The 11,619-nt window shown below is 41.1% G+C and overlaps 1 long non-coding RNA gene and 1 pseudogene across 1 annotated transcript; both read right to left on the reverse strand.

The window, feature by feature from the left end:
• Positions 1-191: 191 nt before the first annotated feature.
• On the reverse strand, positions 192-2,619 carry LOC136514488 (uncharacterized; annotated as a pseudogene).
• A 1,712-nt stretch (positions 2,620-4,331) lies between these two features.
• Positions 4,332-11,013, reverse strand: LOC136514489 (uncharacterized). Its single transcript, XR_010773657.1, has 5 exons — positions 10,857-11,013; positions 10,035-10,092; positions 5,416-5,604; positions 5,079-5,290; positions 4,332-4,559 (listed from the first exon to the last, which is right to left on the reverse strand). It is a non-coding gene; the product is annotated as an uncharacterized lncRNA (long non-coding RNA).
• Positions 11,014-11,619: the final 606 nt, after the last annotated feature.

The following is an 11,619-nucleotide window of genomic DNA, read 5'->3' on the forward strand; positions in this document are numbered from 1 at the left end:
TTCCTAAGCCTCCAAACTGAATGAGACAAGCAATCTTTGAAGAAGGGGCACGCAGAAGAGATCTCACACACAAGTGAAAACAGTAGAGTAATAATTTCACACACAAGTAAAAACAGTAGAGTAATTATTGGCGAAGACCATGCTTGCAGAGGTTGGAATAAAAAATACAAGATGCAAAGCCAGTTCTTCTGGCTAAGAATCAAAAATACATTTGACGTAATGTACTGTCTGTTTCCTCTGGATCTGGTTTTACATCATGTACGGATGATTGATCTTCATAGCTAGGTCTGGTGGTTGCGGGTAGCCTCACTATGCTCAGTGGTCAGGACCAAGTGCATACGACCTTAAGGAATTTAGAACATGTCACCACTGAATAATAATCAAATCAGAATTTATTGCATGAAACCTTAAAACATACAGATAAAATCAGAATTTATCTGCCACTAATACTACTGATTAAGACACATGTCGAGTCCCTTCAGCTTCCATGCTTGTTAAATAACTTGGCTATTGCACCAGTTGCTTGAGATTCACCGCAATGTTCTCTCAGCTGTCTTCTTACCTTTTGCATCACATCACAATGCTCAATGCTCATAGAGATCATCTTTCTGAAGCATGGGATGCAACCACCCTTTCACAAATCTTCTGGCACAACTTTGGACTCAATATGGGAATCCCGAACTCCAAGCTCAGAGGAACCCACTGGTAGCTTACATTTTCTGGGTCAAACTTATCTGGTTCATCTATCCTGTGAAGTCTTAGTAGACGGAGGTAGCCAAGTGTACTCATCTCAAGTTTACTAGATAGGTCTTTCAATACAGGAGTCAAATCTATGATCTGTTCCTTTGGCAAATTAGTTTGAGTCAACACAGATTCAATTGACTGATCATCATTTTTTGGGGGGTAAAGGGATATCCAGTGACAAGGTTTCCTCATGCGTTATTGTTTAAGTATCGAATTCAAGCAGTGTAACAATAAGTTGCCCTTCAGGCCTTAACTAAGTTCCCTTCAAACTTTCCCCCTAATCCACCCACCACAGAGCCATCCCAAGACCATATCAGTGCCTTCTCACAACCAGCTAATGGTTCAGGCAGCAGTCTAAAACATAGCCCTTTCATGAATACAGCAGATACTGGCCCACAATGTCATGCTGTGTACAGTACTAGCTTCATCCAAGGTGTCATGGTGGAATACGAGGGTGGTCCAAAATGAATTGGACCTTGAAGAACTGACGAAGGAAGAGGAACAATCGACACAATAATGTCATAGTTCTGAAGGAACAGCCATTCCAATGTAGCCAGGGCAAGTGAGGCTAAGCTCTCACATGAAGAATATCAACTTTGTACTTCCTTTTGTTCTTCAAAACTCGAGATTCAGTGAAACATCTAGCTGCATGGTAAAATCATTCTCGTCATTTTTTACCATGCTTTCTGCACTTTCCGATATAGCCACAGCTGGTGATAGTATATTCCCATCAGGCCATCACTATTATCTAAATCACCTGCACAGTGGTCATGCTCGGAAAGTTCATTATGGTTATTGTCAGAAATACCCTCAACGTTTACCTTGGCCAAATGGTCAACAGCATTGTCAATACCATGACCAGAGCTTCTTGGAGTTTTTGCTTCACCAGCATTATCAGAAACTCCACCAGACTGTAAACACTCCAAGAAGCATCGCAGACTGAATGCATGACTTGCAAACTCTAGCACACCCTCAAATTTCTTTCCCTCTAAGCTAAGCCAGATCACTACATAGCTCTGCAATGCAAGAAGCACCCAGTTTTCCAGCCTCAGAGAGTGTGACAGCATGATATTTTCACCCTGCAGGATGTTGGTGAAAGGTCCTAATTACAGTATCCATCGAAGCTTTTTGGCTACATGTTGCAAATGCCATTTGTGTTACTACTGTTCAAGCGAAAATTGTGTCTGCTAGATTTCAGTGTTGCAGAAAATCCTTTTTGCCCTAAACGTCGCTGTTGACTTCACATTACAAAGTTTGGTTAATAGTAACTTTCAAAGTATTACATGAACAAAAACACTATTCTTAGATTGGCCGTTAAAGTAGTATAAACGATTGTAGATTAATCTACAATCATTTATATGCATATTTCTTGCAAAATTGGTAGCCAAAGTTTGAACAGTAAAATCAGTTGTGACATTTTCCCCCCGGAAATGGGAGTAGCATAACAAAACTAAGCATCTTTGACCATGTAGAATACAGGGCAAAATCCAATACTCTGCATTATGATATCTAACCTGGTGATAGTGAGTCCATCATCAAGTATTACGTAACATTGGCATCAACAACAAAGCCCACATGAGCAGTTCCAGAAATTTTCCAGGGTCCATCAGAATCCATGCTAATCAATTGTTGCCCAGATTTCTCTGAGTTGATACTCGCATCTGAATCTTCTTCATCACTACTAAGAATAGTACTAGGAAACGCAGGTGCACCTTTGTCATTAAGAACAGAGTTTGCATCCATGACATTCACAGCCCAGCCCAATCGGCAAGCAAATAATGCATGTGCCTGGAGCTGATAAAGGTCAGCTTGTAAAGTTGCAGCCAGTTCAGCAACAGTAGCATTAGCACTTGATGCAACGTCGGCAATAAAAAAATAAAGTCACTATTATGGTGACTGCAGAAAGGTACATGTAAAATAGGCATGAGTAGCACATGAAAGATCATTACACAGAAAACCGTAAGCACTTACTCTTTAGTTGGGTCTGCATATGATTGATCTTTGTTGGAAACAAAATTTTCAAGCCTAGAAGCTGAAAAACAGTAATGATGAACTCTTTCAAATTCTATATTCGTAAACTTAATATAAGATTTATTTACAAACACAAATCTGCATGATATATAGCAGTCTAGAATAACAAATTAGAAGAGCAGTTTATAAACTCTTACCAAAGGAGGCTCAAGATCAGGGTTTTTTCTATATGCTAATTAGGGATGATAAAATGAGACCATCACATAAATATCAATATTTATGCATGTATTGGAAATAAAATATCATGTTACTTTTAGGAAGTCTTTATTTAACACATCTCTATGCCATGTTAAGTTAGTTCATTGCCTGAAAGTAGACCTCCTATTATTCAGGTATTGCGTTATGGATGTTGATCTGATCTGGATGGCCCTAACCCAAGCAGCCTGACATCAGCCAGCCGATAAACGGCAGCCGGACCCACAAGGGCAGGGATAGGAGAAGGGGACTAGGAAAACAGATGTATTTCTTCTTGCTTGATTAGATGGATACATCTCCTCTCCTTATGTAGAGAGGCTTGACCCCTAAGCAAGAGACCATTATCTCTAAATAACCCTAACACTAAGGCCAGTCTTAGTGAGGAGTTCCATGGCATTGTTTCCAAGGTTGTCAAGTCATATAGAATGAAATGAAACATGGCTTAATGGAAAGTTTCATTCTATGGTTTCATAAACATTTACATGGATAGTTGGTAATCGTGACAAAAAAGTTTCATCCCCATGAAACTCAATCCTTCTCTCTCTCTTTTCTTAAAAATGTTGCCACATCATCGAAAATGCCTATGTGGCAGCTTATTAAATACAAATGAAACTCCCATTAAGAATGGCCTAATGGGTCACATTGCCAATCCCAGCCCAATAGGAGCAGAGATAGGAGAAGGGGGCTGGGATAATAGATCTATTTCTTCTCGCTTGATTAGATGGATATACATCTCCTCTCCTTAAGTAGAGAGGCTAAGCAAGAGACCCTTATATCTCTAACACTGATGGGCCATATTGCCGTTCCCAGCCCAATAGGCCCAACCGACTGCCCATCACATATTGATCTATCATCAAATATGATTTTTTCAAATAAGGTATAGAGCTATAGAAGGCTCTGCTGTCCAGTTTTATTCTCTTGTCTAACAAACATTTATGTTGTCTTCTTGCATAACCACAGAGGCACAGACTAGGTTATAAGGCTGAGCATCATCCTTGTTTGCATGACATAAGGAGAAAGCATGAACACAAAACATAGAGCCACGATGCCAATCAGTTAGCTTAATTCTGCTGGACTGATTGTTCCCTCAAAACATCTCAATAATATCTTTGAAACGGTCATCTGGGTAAACAGGCACATCCAAGTACACTAGCCCTCTTTAATAAAGCCCGTTTGTAACCTTCAGATAAAAAAGAACATATGAATTGGCTTCCTATTTATGTATTTTGTTTGTCTATATTGTTACTGTCTCTTCTTCTGAAAGTTTCTACATTAAACCAATAACACAAACTATTGTCAAAAAAACTTCATGAAAGGTCACTCAAGGCTTCATAATAATAAAAAAATATTAGCTTTACATAGGGAAAAAAAGCCAGGCTTCCTTCTCATTAAGAGCAGTTCTCATCATATTATGTATTAAAAGTACATTAGTGTATCATAATACCGAGAAATATAGCAAATCTGACCTTGAACTCTTCCAGTGTAAAGTTAACAAGACAAACCCCCCACCAAGGCTCAACTGGGAAGTCAACAGGCTGTGTAGGCAGCATTTCTTTTGCAATTGATTTGCTCAGCTTCCACATTAGTTTCTGGAGAATTCAACAATGAAACATTATCGGTAACAGATCTAGTATCTTTCTGAAAGATAATATCTAATAGAACATAAAAAAAAAACACACACACAAAAAGGTTTACTAAGAACATGTATAACATGCTAATCCAGTTACTATTCATCACTTTCTACATCAACTAGATTGATTGCTCACGCAATATCTAATCATGGGTCTAGCATTCTACATAGGCCCTAATAGCTCACAGTTTAACTGTGACTCAAGAGCATACATGAATGAATCAGTTTTATCATTTTGGATTCTGTCTTATCCTTTTTAAGGTCCACAAGGAGGGCTACATGCTTTTTCTTTGCGAAAAGTTCTCTTGTTATCCTTTCATCTCAGATCTGTAAGCCATGCAGTCATTTGTTTGCACTTTTCAGTATGATGAAGTAGATTACCCAGATACTCACATGATCAACTATTTGAAACTTATGTCTGTTCACAAGACTGCATGAACATCTGACAGTAAAAAACTAAGATCATGTGCAGCACTACCTTTGATCTGCATTTGTTCATAGTATCAATAAACTCGTTTCTCCCAACACCAGTAAGCCTTAGTGCATCAGCAGCAGTGAAGTTTCTTCTGAGTTAACACCAAGCGACTGGCTATCCCCTCCAATATTGTATTAGATCCCAAACTAACTGCCATAGCATTGCTAGAACAAAGAACACCTAAATTCGCCTCCATCATAACCTGTTGGAAAGATCTAAAGATGCCACTGGCTGTAAATATCTTAAATAATCAGTTTCCTTCGATATGCAAGATAGTTCGACCGATGAACAAAACCAATTAATAAAAACTCTGAAAAAAATATAAATTTCTTTTTCTTACCTAATAAGCTCTTGCCTTGAACGTGTTGGTTTTGAAGGACCTGGTGTGCGTGGGTGTGGGTGTTTGTAAGGGCTCTTCCCCCTTTTTTTTTCTTAATATAATGATACACAGCTCTCCTGCGTGTTCAAGAAAAAAAACTCTGCCCTTGAACTGAGCAGCACTGTAATACGGCCACAAAAAACGAATTATCTGCCAGGCAAGACAAAGAAATGTCATGTACAGAATACATGGAAAATAAATCTCGCTTTAATTATGTTAACAACCACAGCATCGCGCTAAAATATAATCTAAACACAGATGAGAAGCACAGGAAAAATATATAAATTAAATATATAATGCTCAGTGTCAAGCATGGTATTGAAAGGATAGGTACTGAAGTCTAATTCTCTGGACAGCTATAATATTGCTTATGAATTTTATTTATGCCCAGGGTTCATGAGATGCTGGGCATCAGTACTAGGTATGTGCGATGGATGAGTAGCACCGGGAAAATACTAAAAAACACGAATTTGGATGAGGGACCTACTAAACTACGAACCAATCAATTCAACTCAGAAAAATGAAACAAAGTGCTGAGGAACATGATGCACCTTGCTGAGGAACACAACACAGATATGTAGAGGGAGATATCAAATTGCATGCCAAGAATGCACCGAATCTTTGTATCATTGTACCTTGCTGAGGAGGCACCATGCTATGGACACAAAATGCCGTCATTGGGATATATTATAGTGCTACCATTTGTTTGGAAATTAGTTTACAGATCTTATTTTGTGTTCCTAGATTTTGATAGATCTAGAAGACACAATATAGTCAACAAATATAGACCCTTTAAATACTATATCTAAAAGAGGTAATAGATCAACAGCAGTTTTTTTAAGACAAACAAATGGGTATTTGAGACATTCTCATTAAAATAAACAGAATAATGGCTGTAACTGTGTTGCATTCGGTTTGATAACAAAAAAAAATTGTAGTACATAGAAAAATATAATAGTTGCGTGAGCATGAAATAGTACTAAAAAACCCTTGTAAAATAATGTAGCAGTAAAAGTGCCTGCAAAGCATACACATGTAACTACATAGGTGCGCAAAAGATTAATATAACTAGTGCATTATACTTGCAGGAAGTTTTCAATGTGTTGGGTGTGGCAACAATTGATCACATGAAAGTATTGCACTGCTTGTGATAATCAATGTGAAAAAGTAGGGAACAAGCTGTGACAAGTATTTGAAACTCAGTCCAAAGTGTAAAATAAATAGCCAATAATATACACTCTTGTACTTCAGTAGAAAAACAAGTTATACATCATAGCCAAGAGTTTAAGTATCGGAAACAGACTAGAAAAATTAATTTACCTATGAATATGATCAATGATGTGAAGGGAAAAGTAAATTCGCGGAATGGAAGAGGAAGACGATGGGAGTGGAATGGGTGGAGAGAGAGAGAGAAACAAGGCTCAGGGATGAGGGTATTGAGTATTGACTGCAGGTTGTGCCTGGCACCCTGGCTCTGCTCAGGCATTGCCTAAAAATTCTGCCACACGTGAAGCCTTGCCATGCCTAAGTTGATTTAGGCGAATCTTGAAATCCGCACAAGCACAATATAATGTGTGCGAGGCCACATAGTTGCGGAAAAACTAAGTTTGTGGTTCTGGCACACCCAAGTAAAATCCCACCCTGGTGTTATTCTTCCTTGAATCCACGGTGTTCATCAGGAGCTTGGAGATTCCGGGTCACCCGGGTAGAATCCCTACCACTCTTCTAGCACCCTTTCCTTTTTTTTTTCTTTTTCTTTCTGTTCTATCCGATATTTGACAGCTCAATCAGCATGGCTGTTTTTTTTCCTCGAACACGCAGGAGAGTTGCGTATCATTATATTAAGAAGAGAACAAAACACAGGGAAAGATCCCTTACAAAAGAACCACATAAAGCCACACCAAAAAACAAAAAAACCTAGATATGAAAAACAACAGACGCACCGTTTTCAGCAATAGACCGAACATGACCACAAAAAATACACAAGGCCAGTCAACCTTCCTCCCGCAAAAGGGCCAAAATAAAGTTAACACCTTGTGCTCTGGCCAAACCCCAAAAATGTAATTCCTGTACAGCTAGCAACACAGCTCAGGCCACACTAGGGGAAACCCCATAAAAAACACACCTATTGCGATCCTAAAATAACAAGGGAATTGAGGCCCTTTGAATAAGATCAAGCGCCCCACTAGAGATTCTATCCCACCAGTCATCAAAAGAATTATCTTCCATTTGTGGACAGAGGTGCTGTAGACCAACCCTTCGCAGGAGGGAGAACCAGAATTCTCGAGCCCGCATGACAGCAGCAGCCAACAGGTGGTTGATGTTTTCCTCATCCTGATCACAATGGGGGCAAGTAGTAGGATGCTGAAGGCCACGTCTTGCAAGTCGATCAGCAGTCCAACATCTGTTTCTAGCAACCAACCACATGAAGAAATGGCACTTTCCAGGTGCCCAAGATTTCCAAATCCTCTCCCAAGGATGGAAGGCAACTTTCCCCTGAAAGAGTGCTGCAATAAGCAGATTTTGCTGAATAGATGCCATCACTAGAGAAACGCCAGATGAAAGAATCTTCCACATCCGGCTGCAAGACTACTGTTGAGATGACATCCCACAAACCCAGATATTCATTAATGACTCCAACAGTTAGAGCCCCCTGCAAGTCTGATACCAAAGAATGATTCGTGAGGGCCTCAAGAACTGTCCTGTTGATATGTCTTTTGGGTACTATAGCTATCACTTGAGGTGCAATATCAGCCACCCTCTGACCATGGATCCACTTATCAGACCAGAAGAGGGTGCGAGCACCATTTCCATACTGCCATTGAGAAGAAAGCCTTAACATTTTTATGAATCTGAAGCTGAAACGTTCCCCATGGACGACCAGGATCACTCTTTTGTAGCCACAGCCATCTCATCCTAAGCGCCCAACAGACATTTTGGATATTGGAAATGCCAAGACCTCCAAGCTCTTTAGGGAGACAAACTTTGGGCCAAGCCACCAAGCAATGGCCACCTTTTACATCCTTTCTACCTCTCCATAAGAAACCTCTTCTGATTTTGTCAATTGCTTTAACAGCCCAAGGAGGTTTATCAACAGCCCATCAGCATGGAAGTGAGCACATGCTGTACTAAAATTCGCCTGCCCTCCTTAGTCAAAAGATCAGCCTTCCAACCAGGTAGCCGATTAGCAATCCGATCAATAAAAGGTTGAATCTGATTTTATTTTATTTTTTGATAAAACTGGAGGGGCTCATGCTGGGTTTCAACTCTAGCCTACCCCAACTTGCTTGGGACTAAAAAGGCTTTGTTGTTGTTGTTGTTGTTGTTGATAAAACTGGAGGGGCCTTGGCCCCTACAGGGAGTTGAATCTGATTTTTTTGATAACTTTTTCAAGAAAAGAGGCACTCCAAGATATTTATAGGGAAAATCCAGCAGCTCACAAGGGAGGTGTTCCTGGCCATGGCTAGGGTTGCACATCATCTGTTCATGCCTAAAATTCCGTGTGTCAATCCAATTGAGTTTGTGGTGGCGAAGGTGGGGAATCGCATATGCTTTTGGGTTGCACAGCACTTGTCTGTGTGTAAAATTCCTCGGAGCAGTCCCGATTCCTGGCGGCTGTAGACTTGTCGGACAGGCAAATCAAGAGGAGGAAACCATTAATCATTTGCTGGTGTCTTGTGTCTTCGCTTGGCAATTTTGGTTCTTTCTGCTCCAACACTTTGGGATCCATCAATTCTGTCCACAGCTTACATATTCTTCTTTTGATTTGTGGTGGGAAAATTCAAGCAATGCTGCTGCTGCTGGGTTAACAAGGAAGGGGTTCAACTCTCTTGTAATCCTAGGAGCTTGGATCTTGTGGAATCGCTGCAATAGATGTGTTTTTGATGGAGCTACTCCCAGCCTGGTTGGTGCATTGGGTTTTGCTTTGGAGGAGAGTCGGCTGTGGGCATCAACATATTTTGTACAGTTATAGCGTAGTTGGGGTACAATGACAGTACAAGTTGCGAAATATCTACATCAGGAGGTCACAGTAAAACATAGGGCAACATCTAATATCTACATCAGGAAGTCAATTATTCCTTATGCAATATCATATTTATGACACTGTAGATATCTATGTTAACTGTATAAGCTTCCTGAGACAAACTACAATTATCAAAACATTTATAATCCTCTGGCTACGCATGAAGGAGTTGATCTCGCAATGGATGAATCAATTTAAGCCTACTGCAGTGATGCTATCAGATGTAGTTGAAATCTGATTCCCTTGTTAGTTGCTTCAATTTTTTGTCAGAATGTAAACTGAGTTGTCTAGTTTTTGCTTTGGTTGGAAACTGGTATCCCCAGTCTGTAAACAACCTTGCTTTCTTATAACTGAGTTTTATCCTCTTTTCCACACACACACACACAAAAAAAAAAAAAACACTCTGCCTACATGATAGGGAGACAGATAATATTTCATGTTTATCATGTGTTGTCAAGGGGGGAAACATCCTCACAGGACGGAGTAGTGAATATGCCAGGTACAGAGCAGTTAGCATGGCACATTTGTATTAACAAACTGGAGAGAAATTGCATACCTTGAGTTCCTGCTTACAAGCTTCTTTGGACCTCAAAAATTAAAGCAGCAACAGGCACCTATGATTATAACAAAATAAAACAGCGTACCATTAACTGAGATTTAAATATAGACTATCCCTGCGGGAACTGCATATCAGCATATGTAATAGCACACACAACTCATGAATGGTTTAGAGAAGTTCCAAAAAAATAAAGGCTTTTCCAATGAGATATGTAGCAACTTGAACTGCTTTCTGCTCATCTAAAGACCTGCTCGCCACATCTGCTCATCTAAATACTTCTCCAATGAGACCTTTGTATCTTTGTGGTGATGATACAATGGTTTATCTGTAACAATGCTTTGAGTGATTACCATCAATTATGTATGAACCTCTACAAGAAGCAAGGATCAATTGGCAAAGCCCGTTTGACCATGTTAGAACTCGTACTACACAGTGGCTCTACGATTCATCTGGAGTTTCATCTGCTTGCCAAACACGCATAAATTAAGATTGATAAATCTATCAGCTTTGTACTACATAACACAGCTTCTTCTTAATTTGACTTGATCTGTTGACCACAACATTGGCAAGAATTGGATCGACTAGCAGTTCCCAAAAATTGACGCAAGATTTGTTAACTTTTTTCCCTAACCTTAAATTTCTCTATCACTGGCTTTTCAATATCAATTTCTTTTGGTTATGGCATGTGGCCTTTCACACAGGCGGAGATACCAGAGCACGGATCGCACTCGCACCCTGCACTAGCTCAAAATCACAATACAGACTATTGGATCAAGAAACAATGGATCATCGGATACAAGGGATGGGATCAAGAAATACCTTCTTGCCTTGTAGCAAATCGGTGGGGACGGGGGAGCGCGTCGCCCGGAGTGCTACCGGCAGCGGCGGACGGCAGAGGGGGAAAGAGGAGGAACGGAGTAGGAAGCCGGTACGGCGTGAGAGAGCGAGGCGGCGCGCGAATGTAGGCGGCCGGCGGCTGGACGGGCAGCGCAATGGTTACAAACCACTGAAATCACTAGAAATTTTGCGCGGCATATATAGAGTTTTGCGCGCCATATATAGAGATAAGATAAATCTGAGTTAATATAATCCTAAAATTTCCATTTCAGTTCACTTTGGAAAACAAATCTAAAAGCATCTCAAGAGTTCTCAAAAATCAGATGAGCCAGGCCCGCTGGGCTGACACGGGCACGGCCCGATAAAGCATGGCCCAAGCACGGCCCGGCCCGCATGGCCCCGTTCCCGTCCCTGGCACGGCCCGCACCCGTGCCCGTGCCTGGGCCTTGAGTTCGGCCCATGGGCTAGCACGGGCACGGCGCGGAAAAGCGGCCTGGCCCGGCATCGGCACGGCCTGATGAACGCCAGCCGTTGGATCAGGAACCCTAAATGATTATAATCGTTGGATCCGACCGTTGGAACGCGGTGTATATAAGCCGCGCCGGCCTCACTCCCCTCTCCCACCCGAAAGGCGAAAGGCCGAAACCCTACTTCATTTCCCACTCCCTCGCGCCGATCTCCTCGCTTGCGCTCCGTCAGCCGTGGCGAACGGCGAGTCCCAGGGGCGAGGGCGACGGCGGCTCGC

This window comes from Miscanthus floridulus, chromosome 16 (assembly GCF_019320115.1).
Source record: "Miscanthus floridulus cultivar M001 chromosome 16, ASM1932011v1, whole genome shotgun sequence".
NCBI lineage: Eukaryota > Viridiplantae > Streptophyta > Magnoliopsida > Poales > Poaceae > Miscanthus > Miscanthus floridulus.